Source organism: Opisthocomus hoazin, chromosome 10 (genome assembly GCF_030867145.1).
Source record: "Opisthocomus hoazin isolate bOpiHoa1 chromosome 10, bOpiHoa1.hap1, whole genome shotgun sequence".
NCBI classification, from domain to species: Eukaryota; Metazoa; Chordata; class Aves; order Opisthocomiformes; family Opisthocomidae; genus Opisthocomus; species Opisthocomus hoazin.
The window spans coordinates 25,405,270-25,424,729 of NC_134423.1; the positions used below are offsets into that span (position 1 = coordinate 25,405,270).

The window sequence follows — 19,460 nt, forward strand, 5'->3', positions numbered from 1 at the left end:
CACAGCTCCCAACTTTATCCCTCTTTCTGCAAGGGCAAGCAGGAAAGGTGACACGGTACCCATTGCTTTTCCTTTTCAGCAGCCCTCTGGCACATACCCGTCCCCTCCAGCAGCAGGGACAACTCAGCTCCTGGTGACCGGCCGAGAGAGCCCCCAGGGTGGTGGCAGAGCCAGGTCACCATCCCGGCTCCCCAGGGCAGGCTGCTGCAACCTGCCACGGGGTTATCCGGGTTTAGCACTTACCCTTCTACCCTCCTGACTCGTTGCTGTCAGGCTCTGGTTTTATTGCCCCGTAACACCATGGGTGACAACCGTGTTGTCCCGGGTTTGAGCGAGAGCAGAGCTAACCCCCTAAGACGGATGGGGAGGCAATGCGGGGAAGATGTCTCCATGCCACACGAGCTGCAATGCAAGGGGAAGGCTGGTCTGTGTTTAGGTAAAGGCTCTGCATGGAATGGGTAATCCTCTTTCCGTGAATTATCCAGCCTGGGGATTAGACGGATTTATTCTCCCCCTCGGCCTGCCCTGCTGCAGCCGGGCTGGGTGGGAGCTGGGGGGGCGATGGCCGGAGGGAGGGAGGTGTGGGCAGGTTGCTGATGACTCATTTGGCTGCTGCCAGCTTTGCCGAGCACCCTGGGAGGTCACCGCGGGCCCAGACGCAGAGTGACACGCGAGTGACGTGCAAGGCGAAAGGGAACATTATGGCATTCCAATTTGGAAAGAACACGGCGCTTCATAAAGAATAGCGGAGATGAGGGAGTGCGGCAGCAGGTAGGAGGAGGGACAAGAGACCCAAAGCAGCAGTTTTCCGAAGTGTAATATCCTCGCTAGACTTTTTCAAGCTGTTTCTCTAACCAGAAAAAACGATGCTTTCTGAACTGCAGCCGATGTATCCGGGAAGTTCCTCCTAATCCACCTGCTTGGGCTGGCTCTGCAAATGAGATTCTGGGGATGCAAGTCAGGTTCGTCTGTTTGGAGTGCGAATGGATCACTGTCAATACTCCATTAAAAAGTTGAAGCGGGGCCAATAACACAGCTCAGGGACAGTGAGGGTGTGGGGGGGAATGGGATGTGAGGAGGGAGGCAGGCTGGATTGCACCAAAACCTGACTGTTTCGCTCACAGGATGAGTGCCCTGTGCATACAGAAGACAGGTTTCTGTCCTTCACCTAGTGCCCAGCTGCTAGAATAAAGGAATCTTCTCACTAATCTTGCCCTGGGGACTTGTACGTCCCATAGAGGAGATGTTCTCATCACCCCTACATGTGAGTTTTGGGACAAAGCTTTGGGGGGGAGGGGAATGGGAAAGGCTGGGCTGTGCCATGCCAGGCTGAGACCCAGCTCTGCAGGGATGCCGAAGGGGCTCTTTCTCCTGGCTCTTCCTCTGCTTCTGAGGCGGGAACAGAATCGTTGTCTGGGAGACTGAGATAGCCGGCACCATTGATTTGCTGTATCTGGGTTTGTGGTGGGGCCATCTTTTTACTCCCCTGATCTCTAGGAGCTGAGCTTTATGTTAAAGCTAGCATGGTTTGTCTTCCTTCACTCTGCTTTCCAGGCTTTTATTAAGAAATCAGTGCAGGGTTTTGATTTCCCCAATTCCCTTTCCATTTTACTGCTGTCTGGAGGTCTTGTCACCTTGGCCTGGAGTTACATCCCCCTGGATGCTAACCCTGTGGACCCCCACAGTAAAGCTGCCATCCCCCAGACTCACCCTCGCCACCCTTCTCTGAACTGCTGATAAGTTGGGCTTATTCATGGGGAAGTCAAGTGCACCAAGGCACTTTATTTTTCCTGCATTTAAATCAATTTATTCTACCCTCTGCTGCTTATCCTACATAACCTAAATAAGGATTTCGACCCTATCGTATTTTCCCCTGCCCAGAACTAGGACAAAGTGAAAGCCTCATCCTGCTGTTCAGCATTCCTGCTTTTACTCACATCATCCAGAGGATGCCATTTAAATAATTTCAGGGGAGTTTGAGTTGAACAGGGCATAAATGACAGGGCTCCCAACTCACTGCTGGGATGGGGAATACCTTGGCTGGCCTTGCACCTCCTGCTTTGCCCAGACACACAGAGTCAGTGCAAACCCCGGCTTGTTTCTGCATGCGAGGTTAGTGCTAGAAATCACCGGAGAAAGCCTGACAGAAAAGGGAAAGCAAAGAAGGCAAAGACCAGGGAAAGCCTTTGCCTTTAACGTGCGCTGGTGTGTCTTTCCTGCCTGTGCCGAACATCCTCAATTTCCTGTTTAACTTCAAGTCATCACATCTGTCATGTTAGCATCTCCCTCTGCCTGGTTCCCCAAGCCACCCCCCTCCCATCTGCTCTCCCTCCTGCCTCCAGCCTCGCTCGCTCCTCTTGCTTTGTGGCTGGGGGGGGCTGTGGGTGCGTGCGCCTGTGTTTCCTGCTGCCTGATGGACTTTTCCACTGCTCGTGCTTCAGTACCTGGATGCGGTCGCAGCGGGATGATCGGCTTGGCTTGCAGAGCATTTACTTCTAATCTCCGGCTTGTGACATCCTAGCAGAAAGGGGGGACCCTTTCAGGAGCAGCTCCACGGGCTAGAAAGAGGGCAAATGGCTGGTGAACGGCTGCAGTGAGATATTTCCTAGTTCTGGTAAGCGATGCTTTTCTCTTTGGTCCCTTTCCGGGAAATCAGTCCGGATGCAAAAGTAATAAGATTTAATGGGGTAAAAGGCAAAGGGAGGGGAGCTGAAAAAGAGGCAGAAAAAAAAAAAAATGAAGCCCTTTCGGTTTGTACTGAAGCTTTTCCGGGGGTCAGTGCTCACTGAAGCAATTTAATTACTATTTGTGAGAGGCTGGGAGCCGAGCAGCTCAGACAATGTGTGTGCCCAGGCAGTCGGAGCAGCTCTCACTTGCATGCAGTTCCATCACCCGCTCTGTATCTTTTTTCCTGCGTGATTTCCAGCTTGGTCTGGGGCACATTTGGAGCTCTCGGCCAAGCACCGGTGGTGATCTCCATGGGGCAGTCCTAGGTGAGCCGCTACCTGAATACTGCTTTTTCTGCCCTGTGCTCTTTACTGCAGGAGTTTAGGAAGGTCGTTCATGAATTGTTGCCCCTAAGTTGATGCATAAAGCCCCTCAACTTTTCTAGCTGATAAACTATCTCCGTTGTGAAGTCTAACTGCGTTTTCCCCTGAAACCAGTTCCCTAGGTGCTGCGAATAGCTGATGTGTAGGGAGGTGCAGATAAAGATGTTTGGAAGGAAGAGGGTCTAGCTGGACTACACCCTGCTGGGACTGGGAGCTCTCTGATGGCCTGGACGTTGGCTCACTCTAAATGAGAGGTTTGCAAGTCAGTTTATCTCACAAGGCTCTCAAAACGGGCGTCCTGCCTCTAAGTTGAGTGACAGCAGAGCTCTTGCACTAGGGCTGAATTTAGGGCCCTTGTTTAAAGAGGATCAGGGAATAATAAAGATAAGAGCAGCCTTTGCAATCTGGCTGTACTGAATCTGCAAAGGCTGGTACATAATGTACCTCTGTTGACAAAAAACAAAGGAAAAATACCATGGCAAAGCCTTGGCAATTTTGCTGACAGGTACAAAGCTATGACCTTCTTGACAGACCTGTGTTCCGCCCAAAAGCTGGTGCGAAATTTGTTTTAGGGATACCAAAACAAATTCTTGCTGATTTTATTTGCAGCAGGCAGAGTTAAAAACTGCTCCTGGAGAGCACTGCAGAGATGATTTGTTTATAAAAATATTCCTCTCATGAAGTATTCATACAGAAACCTCCACTTGCTAAAACCTCATGCTTTTCCTACTCTTTGATGTTAGATACTGTGGAACGTAGTGGAGCACTCAGGTTGTTCTGCTTATTCTACAGCAGCCTTGAGGATTCAACCACCAGTCACATTAAATCGAAAGAAAGAGGTCCTCCTCTCCTAAGCAGCAAGTTATGTCTTGGATTTCTGTTTCACCTGTGTTTCAGGGTGACAATATTTTGTACCAAATCTCTGTCTGGTGAACAGCAAGAGAAATGAACACGGGAAAGTGGAAGGGGCTTTGCATAACTTTGAATCCCAGTACTGTGCAAGCAGGAGATAGTGTAGGAATTGCCAAATCTGTTGTCTTTTGAGGAGGGTTGATGGTTGTATCTGTGAGGAAATCTGCTTAGAGAGGACAGCTTTTGCTTCCTCTGGCCGGAACACCATGGTTTGTTTCAAAAGTTTGAAAATTCTTCATTCCGTGTTTCCTGGAAAATCACTTCGAAGCACCAGAAATTTCTAAAACATGTTTTTCTTGTTGAATTATCTTCTAAAACCTGCAGGAATGTTGATGTCAGGGTATCTTTGCTGTCAGTTTTGTGCTGGTGTGCACCTGACCTTCCTCCGACGTTCAGTCTGAGGTGTTGGCCAATGGTGACTGTGCTTTCCTGGTCCCTGCTGCAGTGCTGCCTGGAAGGGTTAATTTCCCCGGTGTAATTGGTGGCTCTGTAATATTTATAAAGAGAAAATCCTCGTACCCATCTGTGGTAATTTTGGTACAACTGCCAAGATGAAATTCTAGGGCCAAATGAATATTACAATATGCTAGATGTACAGGTTTTTATAGCATCCCAAAGATATTTCCTGAGACGTGCTGATTTGATGTTGCAGAACTGAAGAACAGATCCTAAAGCCTTTGTTTCTGGATGGAAACGGAATTGAAAGTGGTACTGAATTAATGAATGTTATGACATCTAATTGAATTTTAGTCTTTTCTCATGGACTTTTGGGCTATAAAGGATGGATTTCCCTTGTGAAAAAATCCATTCGGTAAGGGCAGGGAGTCCTATGGGAACCTAAATGAAGAATACTCCAGATCATTCTTGTGAAGACACTTGGCGTCAGTGTCATTATCTCTTCAAGACAAAGTAATCAAGGAGATGGAAGATGAAACTTTTCCTTGCCAGGGAAACTTCCGCATTATTTGATTGAAATTGGAATCCAGTCACCTCATGCTTGTCTCTCCAGATTTTTCTTACCACATCTGCTAAATTACCACCAGCTATTTGCGTTTTAAATGAGGGCTTCCTCCCGCACAACCCATCTGCTCAGCCTGTTTGTTCTTCCTATGCAGTCACGACTTTGTGATCAAGTTTATGTCAGTAGAGACACACTGATGTTGGGGGGAGAAGGAAGAGGGGGAACAAGGTGGCCTTGCAGACTACCTTGGCTGGGTTGAATTTGAAAGAGGGGCTGGGTTAAAAGAGGGGGAAGAACCTCTTATGAAAGAGAATTGAGCCAGGGTGAGGGAGTCAGGAAGTTCAAGGCACTCTGAGGACAAATCTCTTTTTCTAGTACTATCCCAAGAGATCCTTCCGATTAGATATAGACTTTTCCATGTCTAAGGTGACATAGCTCACCTGGGAATGTTCTGGGTTGTCTTAATGCCAGGAAGGAAGAAGAAATCAAGGCTTTTCTTGCTTGCAGGTGGCCAAAATATGAGAGAACTTTATGGTATTTTAATCTGTCTCATTTAAGTGGAGAGGCTACAGGTTTTCAGAGGTGTTTTCTGCTCACCTTGATGTGACAGACCTGGGGATACAATTATAGATGTGGAGGGATATGGTAGAGAGCTACACAGTTGTGAGTGACGTGGAGACAGTGAGTAGGGCTGTTGACTATCTCTTCCCATCCAAGACCTAGGCAACATCAGAACCAGCTAATAGAAGGCAGGTACAGATCCAAGATGCCTCTACCTGACAATGCAAATCCTGGCCCATAATCTAAATAACTGCCTCCAAATAATAAGCGCTGCTCTGGTCAATGTGACTTCCAGACCAGAACTGTGCTATGTCAAACCACCATGATGCTATCTGTACCGTCCATGTAGATCAGATATAGATACTGACAGTGCTTTGTACGACACCCCAGAGAAAAGAAGAGCTGGACATACTGAGATGTACTCAGCTGTGTTTTCTTCTCCTGACTCTTTTGGGAGGGTGAGAGCAGGATAGCTCCCACACCCCACAGCTATGAGGACCCTGTAGACTGTGTGCCAGAGATTTGGGGTGTCATGACCTGGCTTAGCTCAGTTTACGTGGCAGTCACTTGTGTAATCTATGATGAGTATCTATGATGAGTGAGATAAACCATGGCTGAAAGCAGTTGTATCTTTGGTGGAGCAGAGCAGCTAGGAGAGCAGAATATGTTATATTCAACAGTGGAGATGCTGGCAAAGAATGGGAAATGGTATGTGAGCCCTAAAGCAGTACTTTTGACTGAAGAAATTGCTCATGGTGGCCCATGCATGGACAAAGCCACCTGAGCGATGCCCTCTCCCTTCTCCTGTTTCATGGTTGCTGTTGTCCTACCAAGGAGAGAGACCTAGCGCTTTCTTGAGGACTGTGGCAGGCCCGATGCTGGGCAGGCTGCTACAGGAGATGCTGCAGGACTGTGCAGCAGCTGGTTCTCAATGATTCAGCGTTTCCGGTTAAACTTGGTGTTTTGCTGTGATTCACAACAGGTCTTGTGGGAGATGAGTTTGGAGGAAGCTGGAATTCATCCGCTCGCAGTTGGGTGATGGATTGATTTGTTCAAGCTCTGGTTCCCACAATTTTGCCAGCATAGAGGCTGCCTCCCTGGCCTCCCATCCTCCCAAGCTGACAGTGAGTGAGAAGAATGGTGTCCTCAGGACAAGGCAGCCCTAGTATTTCTGCCCAGCAGGGCCCTGGGCACCATTGCAACACGGAGAGTGTCCCAGTCCTGGCCTGAAGATGATCCCTGTGGCCTGTTTTGTAAAATGTGAGAGGGTGAATAAAGTCCTTGAAGATTTTTGACCATGGAGAAAGTGCTAATGGAGCCAGCTTGCTCCTGCATGTGGTATCTATGTTTTAGAGCCCTCTGACTCTCGGGGACTGAGCTCTGGTACTGCAGTGGTGAGCTGAAGACAGGCCCTTTGCCAAATCACGAGTGGTCACAGCCAGGTCTAGGAGACTGCTCCCACCACATCCCACGAGGCAGCAGGTAAAACCTGCCTCTTCCGTGGGACATTTCTCTTGCCCTTACAGCAGGTGATCAGGCTGCTGCAGATTTGCCAGCTTTAACTGCTCGAATTGTTGCAGCTTAGATGTTCCTGACCTCCTGAGCTCATACCCATGCCCTTCTTGGGCATGCTCCTGGTGTCTCCCCTCTGCATTGGCACTCAGAGGAAACCCCCGTAGAGGTGGTGGTGGTGGCTTCTTTGAGGAACCTCATTTATGTAGCAGTCCTACAGGTAGTGATGGTCCTCAAACAAGTCCAGTGACATCTAGTTTTGCAGCTACCATGCTCCTCTGAGGCACTTTCCCAGGGGGATTAGCACAGCCAGAATATGAGGTTAGAGGCAAATTGAATTGGATGCCTCCATGATGATGACTGAGGGATTGGTGAGGTTTTGGGGACAAGAATGGACACAAAAATACTTCTCCAGCTGTACTTGGCACAGAGGATTTATTGCAGTGGATACTCATACTGATGGGTAAAAGCTCCTTTAGATTTATGAGATATCCCTGGGTGGGTGGATCCTGGTTTTAGTCTCAGGCCTGTAAATCCAGTAAAATAAGCAAAATTCCTCTGGACTTATACCAGAATAACAGATACATGGGCTGTTATGAGGGATATGGCACCTCATAATGTAATAAACACAAAAAGTGATTATTCTGCTCTCTGTACACAGGGCTCAGGGCTCTCTCTGCCTCTTAGATGGGAGAGAGGAGAAGACGGGGTGACTCGGGCTCATGGCTGCTTGGGGCCACAAGAATTATGGGCTATTTCCAAAGCCCTACAAGACCTGGGTCTCAAATGCTTTCAGCCCACTGCAGGGAAGGGAATCTGACCCTAATTCTGCTCACCTACTTCCACTGAAGCTCAGAGTGGGCACTAGCAAGATCAGCCATATCTTGGGGTGGTACATTTGTCCTTCTGCACCCCCATGCCACATGCACTCAGACCAAACTCGCAGATATTTTAGCAGGGCTGCCTCATTGCAGAGATCTAGCGTGTATTAATTATGAGCTTGTGTAGACGAGGTGTTAAATGATTTATACACAGACCCAGATTGAGAAATCCCAGTGGTTTCTTCTCCTGATGTGTAGCCACTGTTGGCAATTAGTCAAGCTTTCCTGGCATTCAGAAGGAGCCGAGGAACCTTTTCACTTGTGATGTAGACCCAAAGTTGTGGGGCTTGATGGAGGCTGAACCTGCTCGGTGAGCCAAGGCTGGCTGTGACCAGCATGAAAGGAGCGTGGAGCCCATTTCCAGCGGGGCAGGTGCACGCATGATGAGGCCTGCTGTCACTGCTGCCATTTATTAGCCCTTCTGGGGGCTGGGGGGATGCTCTGACAGCATGCTGCCCTTGTGAGCACGGGGAATGCCTTTTGCATTCTCAGAGACAGAGAAAGGCAAATCAAAGCTGTGTAATTTTAATTAATTTTGTATTTATTATTTATCACTAATTGAATGTGCTTTTGGTGCTGTTTTCCTTTTTTTAGATAAGGGTGTTTAGGTTGGTTATTAGTATCTTTTTTATAATGCTAGCAAGATAGGATCCTTTGTTGTTGGAGCACAGGCACTGCAAATCATCAGAGACGCTGCCTTTGCTGCAGCCATGTGTGGCATGGTGCCCACGGGTGCCGGGCAGCGTCAGCACCTCCAGCCTAGAATCCTAAAATCCTAGAATCATCAAGGTTGGAAAAGACCTTTAAGATCATGAAGTCCAACCATCAACCCATCACCGCCATGCCTACCAAACCATGTCCTGAAGTGCCACGTCTACACCATTTTTGAACACCTCCAGGGATGGGGACTCCACCACCTCCCTGGGCAGCCTGATCCAATGCTTAACCACTCTTGCAGTAATGAAATTTTTCCTAATATGAAATCTAAACCTCCCCTGGCACAACTTGAGGCCATTGCCTCTCGTCCTATCACTAGTTACTCAGGGGAGGAGACCAACACCTGCCTCACTACAACCGCCTTTCAGGTAGTTTTAGAGAGCAAGAAGGTCTCCCCTCAGCCTCCTCTTCTCCAGACTACCCCCTCCCCGGGTGTCCAGCCCCAGGGAGGGGTAAACCAGAGCCTGGGTGCTGGGGGGGCTGCGAGGGGCTGGGGAGGGTGCAGAGCGCAGGGGCTCTGGCAGGAAACGGTTGTGGACAATTTCTGACCAGAAGGATTCGATATTTTGACACTTATGTTTTTGAAAGGCCAGGCATGAGCACTAACCAAAGCAGGACATTTCAGGGGCTCCTTCTCACGGCTTTATGAAGCAACCATTCTTAAGCATGGGAGCTAAGAGCAGAATATGCATTGAATGCTGCAGAGCCAACCCACTGACAGATGATGGCCTTTCAACCCCTCTAATCCCCCTGAAACACCCAGGACAGGCACTAAGGGAGTAAGGAATGATTAGAAAAAGCCTAAATTTGTGCACACACACACCCTCTGCAAGTTCTGCAAAGCCTTGTCTGTAGCCAAGATTTACACCCTGACTGCTTTAAAACCAGCAAGAAGAGGGAGAGAGCTGAAGTCCTGCTGACTTACAATGACAGGGCGCTGAGCACAGCAATTTCCCAGCCATCAGTAGGCAAGATTTACACCTGGCAGGCAGCTGAGAAGTTGGAAGGGAGGAATGAAAAACAAGGCGCTTCAGAGCCAGGGCTGAAGCAGCAGGCTGAAATGTGGCTCCCGTCCGGTTTTCTGCTGCAGCAAGGCACAGGGAAGGCGAGTGCTCAGGATGGAGAGAGGGTTGGTGAGGACGGGAGCACTCACCTTCCCTCACCCGCCCTGTGCCAGGCAGCTGCTGCCAGTCCCCGCTGCTTCAGGCCGTGCAGCTGATTAAATATTGAAAGGGTTTTGTTGCTGTTGCTTGAAAGCTTCTGTCTGGATGAAAAGGAAGTTATGTGAGGACAAGTTTGCGCTGGCGCAATTAGTCTCTGTTTAGATATGGCTGACCGTAAACAGACCATAAATAGCTTTGTGGGTTTTAACATGAAGGAGATGTTAGGACGTGCGTTTGGGTTACTCCTTGTTGGAGCCAAGGTGTGGGAGAGCTCAGGGAGGGGGCTATCGCGGGTGGGGGTCAGGCTGAGTTGCCAGAGAGACCCGGTGGCATTCGGAGGCTGTTGCGGGTGCTCAGAGGCTGGCTGTGACGGGAGCGAACGCCTGAGGTTTGCGTGTTCACGCAGCAGCCTTGCTCCAGGCTCACCTCCCACACAGCCCTGGCATCCTGGGGGAGATGGCGGCGGATGGAGATGCAGGCAGAGAGCGGGCAGGGAGAGGGATTTGTTGTGGGTTATAGGATTAGGCAGAGGAAGGAAGAGAGCTGGGATTATGGGTGGGGGCCAAAAGTGGATGGAGGGAGAGATGAAAAGGGTTGACGCTTCTGGGAGGCTACTTATAAAAAACAGGAGAGCTCTATGGAGAATCAGGCACCAGAGACCTCGTGGTAACTAAGCAGTAGAAAAGGTGGAGGAAGAAGGTCCTTCACTGACGAGTGGCATAGCCAGATCTCAAAGGCAGAGAGGCTGCATTTCTTCCAGGTGGAAGTAGAAAAACTGTTTTTTTTCTGCTCCCCAACCAGGCTCTCTGTTGATTCTTATCTTTTGAGAAGACATGAAGGACACTTTCCAGCTTGTTAGCTGTGCACCATGAGGAGCCTTCTAAACTTTATGGCTTGGTGCCTTCCTGACAACACCAAAGGGGCAAGACTTCATAGTTCCCCACTACCCCCCTGAGCTTTTGGATAACCTGGGTACTGGAGCCACCCATGGAGGTCCCAAAAATCACTAGTAACACCCTTTTGTTCTTCCATAGGTTTGTCAAAATCACTTCTTTTCTGCATCCAGCCCCAGTGAGGATGCAGCGATTACGGTCTCTCAGTGGGCCCATGTACTGCAGGGAACATCATGGCAGGAAGAGTGGCAGGGCTTGGCCTGAGACATCTAGTCACTTTGAGTAGTCAGAGAAGACACATTTGAGCTGGAAAAGAAAGTTCCTTCCATTGTCTGACTGTCCAAAATAGATGTTCAGATCTTCTGTCTCGTGACCAGGGGAAAACTGGAAAAGTCTCTCTGATCTTATTAAGTACAAATATATCCAGAGAAATGTTATCCACTTGATTTTAATGTTTCTGCAGTCTGCACAGATGCTGGACAGTCCAAGCGCCGTCCAAGTCCCAGGCCACCCAGCAGCCAAGCGCAGGCCGCCCAGCCTGGGGGAAACGGGCAAGCTGGGTAGAGAGCTGCAGGTCCCACTGGATCACATGGAGCTGCGGGCAGAGAAAAGAGAGGCAGCGTTTCCATCCTTCCTGCAAAGGGAATTTAGCCCTTGCATTGCAGTGCATTTGTTTTAGCATGTAAGCATGACTGAAAATTCGTTTCTGTTTTTTCATCTATAAATTCAGTCAAATCTGCCATATTTTTACTAAATATTTCCAAAATTTGATGGTAGCCTCCTATGGAACGCCTGTGGGGGAACATACAAGGAAAGCTTTGCTTACTCGCAGCCTAAGTGAACTGGACATTATTTGCTAAACCAAACAAAGAATTTAGCAGCTAATTTTTTTCAGTGGTCAGGAGAAAGGGATCCGATTTATCTTTCTTCTTCAGAGTAAGATGGTATGTCTGCAGCAGAATGTGCTGTTCACAATTTTATTATTCTTTAGAGCTAATTGAAACTCAGTTTCAAAAATTACATTAATCAGTTCAGCTTATGGTAGCCATTGATCTGTTCCTAAGTGTTTTTTAATGGCATTACGTGACAATTGTTAATTGTACTTGATTAGAAGAACACAATGACAAGAGGCCTGATGGATGGATTCTCAGCTGAGCAAATCTGGATTAATCTACAGCCCTGAGGTTCTGATCCATAACATATTTGAAATAAAATTAAAAAACCCAACTAGTGTTATTCAAATGGGATGTGTGTTCATGGTGAAAGTAATTTGATATAATTTTGGCATCTTTTTTGTACTTTCAGAGCATCTAGTGTAGCTGCTCAGTTTCAATTATATTTTCCTAATTGTTATAAAAAAGTTTTCTTTGCACTGGGAAGCATTCCATCTGGAAGACTTCCGAAACAAAATATTTCCTATGACATTTAAAAATCAAATTCTGAAACAGATTTTTGTTCCTACTAGATTTAGATAAGCCATTTGATTAAAAACCCTCCAGAATTTCCATCTCCAAGCAGTGTACTGTAAAATGCAGGACCTGAGAGTATTTATTTCATTAACCATTGTTGATTTTTTTCTCATACCTGCTATGAAATGATACCCTGATTTTGGCAGGCTTACAACATCGAAGACCACGTGGCTCAGCAGAAGCGTGTGACGTGTAAGACAGAAAATGCAGTCTGTCACATCCGTGCTATGCAGGTTTTCCCTACAGTGGGAAATAACACAGGGGCTCCCAGTCCCAAAGAGCTGCAAAAAAGCTCCCCAGCTAAGCAGTCCAGCTCAGAACAGACATTTACCAGGGGTCTTGATCTCCTGCGCATCTTCCTTCCCCAGGACTAGCTGAATGAGCGGATTTTCCCCTTCTGATGCCTTTGAAGGCAGCAGCCTGGGGGCTGTGGGATGAGGGCTCAGGGCAGAAGCTGACCCCTCTCAGCGCAACCTCCTGCTCTCACCAAAAGGAGCTCTTCAACTCCCACAGGGGCTGTGGCACCTGAATGGTAAGAGACAACCTTTGTCTTCTTCAATTAGTCAGTCTAGCTGTTCAGCTTCTTCCTTGCTTTCATTCCTCCTTTCTTTCAGTGTGTGGGAGGGACCGGAGGGACCCACCCTGGAGGGATCTCTCCTGGATGGGAAAGGCTCTCGCGGAGGGACGGCTGCGGGAGCGGTGGTGATGTCCACCCACAGACACCCACCTCCCTGCCGGGCAGCCGGCCCGTGCGTCGGTGGCCTTTCAACGGCAGCAGGAGCAGCTCCTGGCCCTGCCTTCACAGCGGGCTGGATGGTGGCAGCCGGTGGATCCCTGCCCTGTGGGGACACATGGGGTGATGGAGATGCTTCCCTGATTAACTCTGGTAGTGGCTGCTGCGTCAATTAGTGGTCAAATCTAGGATGCTGGAAAATTGATATTACCAGTTTGTCCACAAATGCAGCTTGGCACTGGAATGGTTTGAGTGAATTTCTTCTTCACCTTTAACAAAAATAATGTTCAAGATCTGTTTCAGAGTGAGTGTTTGAGCAGGAGATGCCATGGCCCTTTCCGCTGTGAGATTCCAACATGAGATTCAATCTGCGTGAGATTTTGGTGCAGAGACTTCCTACATGGCTTCATTTTCTCATCTGTCTGGCTCTGTTTGCTCATGTCTGGACTGCCTTGCCCTTGTCAGGGGTGGTCGTTCAGGTTTCATCTTCCCACAGAGGGGGACTCTCGCTCACTGCAAGCGAGGGAGATCAGGTTAAGCATGAAAGGCTCCTGAGGTGTCTAGAAATAATTCATTTGCTGTGGTGGCAGAAGCAGGAGCTTGCTCTGATGAGCCATGCGTGGTTAAAGCACATAAAGGCAGAGATCTCTCAGGATCCAACTCACATGCACAGGACAGATGGGATCCACGAAGCCTTTAGTAATTTCACAGGGAGTAACCACTAAGGTTTGCACGTACTCAGAGCATCCCAGTGAGCATGGCTGTCCCTGCAGCTGGAAAAGAGCCGTTAACAAATGTTTGTTACAATAGTAACCACTTAGCCGTTGGCTTGTCTCCATGCTAAGATCTGTGCATCAGCGACTCTTTGTTTCCTGCTGGTTCCAGGTAGACAGATGTTTTCTTTGGGGGTGTTATGGAGACTGCAAATGGCTTGGATCAGGATATTGCGTCTGGGCTGCGCCTGCTTTCATCAGATGCTCTTTCTAAAGGACACTGGAGATAACAGTCTTCTGAGCGGGTGATGGAAAAAAAGGTGGAGTGCAAAGGGAGAAAGGGTGTAAAATGGAGTTGCTTGTTCAGTTACTGCTCAGATACTGAGCACAGAGGATAGTTTTTCTTTCTCTTTTTTTCCAGCAATCGCTGAGTTGAGTGTGTGTATCAAAGTTTACTGAACAAGCCCTTTCTGCATCCTTATGCAAAACATTTCTTGCTTGAAGATAGAGCCAATTACCGTGCATGTATTTACCCAGCTCTAGGAGCCTGCCTAGCTCCTATCTATATTTCATGAATCTCGACACTCCCTGAGGCTTGCTGCACTCTGCACTGCCTGCAGTGAAGGGTTCCTCAGCTGCAAAAGCAACAATGACTCAAGAAAAAAACGACCAAACAGATGAAGCTCTCTGGATTTACCTCCCCTGGCAACCTTGGCCTTAACTCCTTAATGCTGGGTGGCATTTGGATGGTCTTTCAGAGCCTGCCAGCAGTCAGGCACATGTGGTAGCCACTGGCTGGTGCTCAGTCTACCTGCTGTGGGGCTGACGTAGGAAACAAGCTGCTCCTCACACCCTGTGCAAGTTGGTAGCCAAGAACGGTACCAATCACCTCCTGCCATGCTCTGGTCTCTTTTCCATCTTTAATTCATAGAAGGTTAAATCAAGGTCTCTTACATCTTCTGGCTCAGCTGTAGTCAGCACGGGGCTCACCCTTACAGGATACTTCCCAGCAGTTTGTCTTTGATTTTAAGCAACCTCAGTGATGAGGTTTCTGTCTTTCCCCTCGAGATCCTGTCCCTCAGGCCCAGAAATATTGCTGTCAGGACGCTTTGGCTAAACTTCAGCCTCAGTTTAAATTTCAGGCTTTCACATCTGCTGCAAGTGCCCCAGCGCCTGACCAAGCTGATCTCTCATTCGGCGTAACTGGGAATAGACCAGTAGGAATGCCACCCCCCAGCTCAGTCCCCTGTACACTCCCTGTGCAAACCTAGCCAGCTCTGTTTGAGAAATGTTTTTTTGACTCATTGACTGCTTAGAAACTTGCTTTTTATTCCCAACTGAAATGTCTTCCTGGCCAGTTCACACCCTCCTTGTTCTTGCATTCGCATTAGATCAGGAGCATTTTTTTCCTCCGTTTTATCTTCCACTGCTTTCAGCACAGCTGGTTCCGGCTGGACAATATGGACAGTATGGACACTATCCCATGAAACCAATTTAATGTGAAAGAGAAGTTCCCCATCTCTCTTTGGAGAACATGCTCCTTCCCTCTGGTCAAGGAATGTTCATCCAAACATTCTATTCTCAAAAGAAAAATTATCTATTCTGGACAAATCAGAAATGTTTGAGAAGCAAGAGTTCCCTTTTGTCCATTTCCACTGAAAATGACTGAACCCATTGCAGAATTCTGAATCTTTGGGGAAAATCTGCCAAATTTTGGTGAAAACTAGTGACTGATATGAAGAAAATATTTATTAGCATCTCCTTTTTTCATAGAAAACTAGACTGTTTTTGACCCTTTCTCCCTGTTTTGTCTGCCTGAATGAAACAAACAGACAAGCAAGGAGCAGAAAACACTTCAGATGCCTTTTATAATGTTCAAGGTTACTCCACTAGTTGCCAGCAGATTCCCCTTTTGCTGGGCTGTCTTAGTCAGAATCATGTGGAAGAAACAATGTCTGTTCCTACCAGCAAAGCTGTATTTTTAGAAGGGATGCAGAACATAGAAATAAGGTTTTATTTCTTTAAGTGATATGTTGGCTTTCCAATGGTGCTCCCCTTTTTTTCTTATTTCGAATGTACTTTAGGATTGAAATACTGTCGGTCTTGACTAGTGTTTGAACCCAGCTGTGCCTATGTGATTTCTTTATATTGTTTTTATTGTGGAAAGAACAAATGACACATCAGGGTTAAATCTTCAGTTGTTGATAATGCAGCTTGCTGTTCTTCCAATTGGGATCAAGCCAAAGGAATGATCATGTTTATCTATGCAATGCGTATCTCTGAAATCTGCAGTTCACGTTGCTCTGGGATCCAAACCCAGGTGATTTTATGACAGCTAATAACCGCTGTAATTAGGAACCTAATTAAATATCCTCTGATCTTACCCTTCTCAGAGTCGGTCAGCTCAGGAGGCTGAGTTGGATTCTCCATCTCTCGCTTCACACAGTCTCACACAGCAAGTAAAGCACGGATGATTCTTAGCATCCTGTGAAGTACTAGATGCTACTCATCATCAACACAGAGCTCAGGGACAAACAAACCAGCAGCCTGTGGCTAGTAAGTTCCTACAATTTATATTGAATGTTTAAAAAAAAAAAATCACAGAGTAGGACTGAGCTAGAGAAGAGCCAGGAAGGGCAGGAAAACTTCCCCACCTTCCCAGAGAGAAAGTCAACAGTGCCTCAACCATCTGTAGCAGTGCAGCAGGCGATTTGTCAGGTTAGTGTTAAAAAGACTCTGAGAAGGATCTAATCTGTGGCTGGGGGCAGCTGCTGAGGGTGCTGCACAGAAGGATCAGCAGTTTCGCCTTCACTTGGCAGCCAGGGTTACTCTACCAGAAGAAATCCGCGCTGTCCGTGAGCCAAGGGAGCTCTCTGCATGATGTCATGCTGCAGGGGAACCCCTTGCTGCAGAGACCTTCGGGCAGCGCTTCCCTCCTACAAAGCACACGAGATGGGAGAAGCAGAAAGAAAAGTCGGGCAAAATTTTGCTGCCTGTGCTGTGGGCTGCGCGCCCTCAGGCTGGCTCGCAGTGAGAGGTGGGCACCCGGAATGAACTGGGCAGAAGTGGCGGTCGCTCTGGCAGGATCCCCACTGAGGCACCCCTGGGATTGTAGTGGGCAAGTATCAGGGATGAATTTGGGTTCATGAAGCCATGCTATGTTTTGCAGTCGCTGTATGGAGTAGCACGCTTGTACTGGCCACCCATGTCTGACCACAGGGGAGTTCCCTCAGACTTTGTAACAGTCAGACACACAACAACAGATGGGACCCTCGGAAAGAAACATTTTCTCAGTTTCCAATGAGCAAGGAGATTAATTTCTAAGAGATCAGGTGGAATTATTTCCCAGAGAAAATCCTTCTCATTTCACAATACAATTTCAGAGTCAGTCAGTCTTCTCAACCCTGCATCATCAGACTCTGGTACTCCAAATTCAGGCACTGTGCAGCTCGTGTTGAACAGAGACCTCCTGCAGAGCCTGGATCTCCACCAGCCTTTGAAGGAGCACCTTGACAAACACAGCTGGGCAGATGATGCTAAGGAAGTAGGTAAAGCTGTCACCCGCACTCTGCAGAGGATGGACACTGCTTTTAACCACCTACTTTCATGAGAGGTATGGCCTTACTGAAAGACAAAAAACAATGATGGGCCACAAGCCTCACCTGGAGGATGTTGTATCTGGCTTGGGTTAGTTTGGAGATGTAGTGTGCGTTGGTGAGGTTTTCTGCTCTCTAGCTCCATGCAAAAAATGCTGTATCGGGATCCTACGTGGTGGTGGACAGACTTGCGCAGCAGTGCATGGCAAAGGAAAGCAGTGAGCTGTGAATATCCACGTGTCACGTCGGGGCAGCTGTGGCATGGGGCCCACGAGTGCCTCCACTGAGGGCCATGGACCAGCCCTGAGGAAGGTCTGGGCACCAGCACTGCAAAGCATGGAGGTCTGGGCAGGACCCAGCCCCAGTCATGGTTTATTAGTAGCTATGGAAGCCTCCACTATCCAAGGCATGTCTGACTCTCTGCTTCTCCACAGGGAAGTGAGAAATGTGTTTTATTTCAAAGCAAAAGATCCTTCCACAGACCAGTTTTAAAACCCATCTCATTCCAATCACAGCAGCAAAACCATTTATTGTTGAATAGAGGCAGGCAGCACTTGGCCCTCTTCCAGCGCTGAGCTTAAAACACAGCATTCACGTCAATGCCTTTTGCTCACAGCTCTGTGCCCATCACTAGATCCATTTGTGGTTCTCATGGTCGCAGGCATTGCAGAGACTTAAAGCTGTCCTTGTTCCGTAGTCATTAGCTGGATTCCTCATATCTGTGCCTCCCAAGAGAAAACTAACGAGTGAATTCAGGGTTCAGGAAAAGCACCAACTTTACAGCCCTGAAAACCAGCCTCCTCTACAGCACAGGCATTCCTGTTTTCCCAAGCAACAGCCTTGAGGCTGCCCTTGTCCAGCTGAGACACAACATCATCTGCCTCTGTACCCAAGCTTCTCACAGCATATTTGGGGGGTAGAAAGCACTCAATCCCATTCCCAAAATGGGAAATACAGGCAGAGGCAGCAGTCCCACAGAGCCTTACAGAAATCCTGTTGCAGAGAAAGAACTTTCTGTATAAAACGTCCAAAACTGATATGTTACTCAGGAGTCCATATTCCTCTTCCTACTATCCCTTCCCTTCAGGGTTCTCATGCAAACAAGAGGGGAACTGGGCAGCTCTTGCCCCTTCTACTTTGCCCACAGTGACAGGATCTGTTACTTCACTGTGGGCTTCAGTGCTCTGGCTGCTTATTCCTTGATAACTGGGAAGATTTTGGAACCACCAGCAGATTTTGCGTTTGTTACTGAAGTGCCATCAGAAAGCAGTCTTTCTCCTGAGCCAGTCTGGGTTAGATGAAGGGCCTGACATCCATCTGCTGTCTTCAGGCTGTCTCCTGGCTCCCCGTCAAGTAAGTGTGATGTTACATTTTGATAAATAACTTTTGATCATCATCTCCTTCTCACCACTTTCTTCACCTGGGACATTCTATCCTCTTTCCCCTGAAGAGGCATGATCTGCCTTGAAGTATTTGCTATCCGCTTGAAATTTGCCAGCTAATCCCCCCAGGCTCGTCATCTGGAGGACACCTGCTCTCACACTCCATTTCTTGCCTGTCTCCTCCTGTATATCATCCAGAATTCCTGCTTCTAGCAAAAGTCTTGAAGTTATGTAACCATAGGTTTACTCAGGGTGTGATAGACTGTACTTCTCTATTTCCCCTCGGGAGCAGAAGCCAGTTGCTGTGATAGTGCTATACTCTCCTGTCGTTTCCGTGTGAATAGTCCCAAATAAGCTGGTCACCAGAAAACCATTTCACAGCCTTCCTGTTACTGTTCCCAGGGAGCCCTCTAGCCTGGAATTTGCTCTCTGAAAGTGGACACCAACAAATACATCCAAGAAACTCCTCGGTGGACAGTTACAGAATAGCCTACACCAGAGTGAAGTTCTCTTGATGTTTGCCTGACATCATGAAGAAGAAGGACTTATTTCTCCCAGTAGAAAAACAGGCTGTAGAAACTCAAATGAAACTTGCATTCTCCTTTCCCTTAAATAAATCCAGGCCCAACTTTCAATGCTGCCAATGCCTTGTCTTTTATTCCCAAGAACCCTACAAGTTAGTATGTAGGTAGGGATTTCCTTGTGCAGGATTTCAATCTCTTGCCTTTCAAACTTCCTGAATGTCCCTTTGTCTCCTGTTATGAGATCTCAAGTAAGTCCACCTCACTTACATTTTTAGGCCAAATAGACTGATTTTATCCTTTTCTTCCTTATTGCAAGAAATAGTTTTCATTTCCTAGAGCATGCTTGGAAACAGAGCCCACACAAGGGGTAAGGAAGGCAGATATTGCATTGAG

General features: G+C 47.9%; 1 protein-coding gene across 4 annotated transcripts in view; it reads left to right on the top strand.

The window, feature by feature from the left end:
* Window positions 1-19,460, top strand: part of SV2B (synaptic vesicle glycoprotein 2B) — a 68,762-nt gene that overhangs the window by 3,496 nt on the left and 45,806 nt on the right. Inside the window, exons 1-2 of one of the 4 annotated variants that reach the window (XM_075431899.1) lie at window positions 1,209-1,264; window positions 2,442-2,614. The exons of 1 other annotated variant lie outside the window; for it this stretch is intronic. The gene's annotated coding sequence lies outside the window, so the exon portion shown is untranslated. Of the gene's footprint in view, window positions 1-1,208; window positions 1,265-2,337; window positions 2,615-12,487; window positions 12,652-19,460 lie in introns of those variants that run through there. 2 more of the 4 variants (XM_075431901.1, XM_075431897.1) reach the window with 2 other exon arrangements.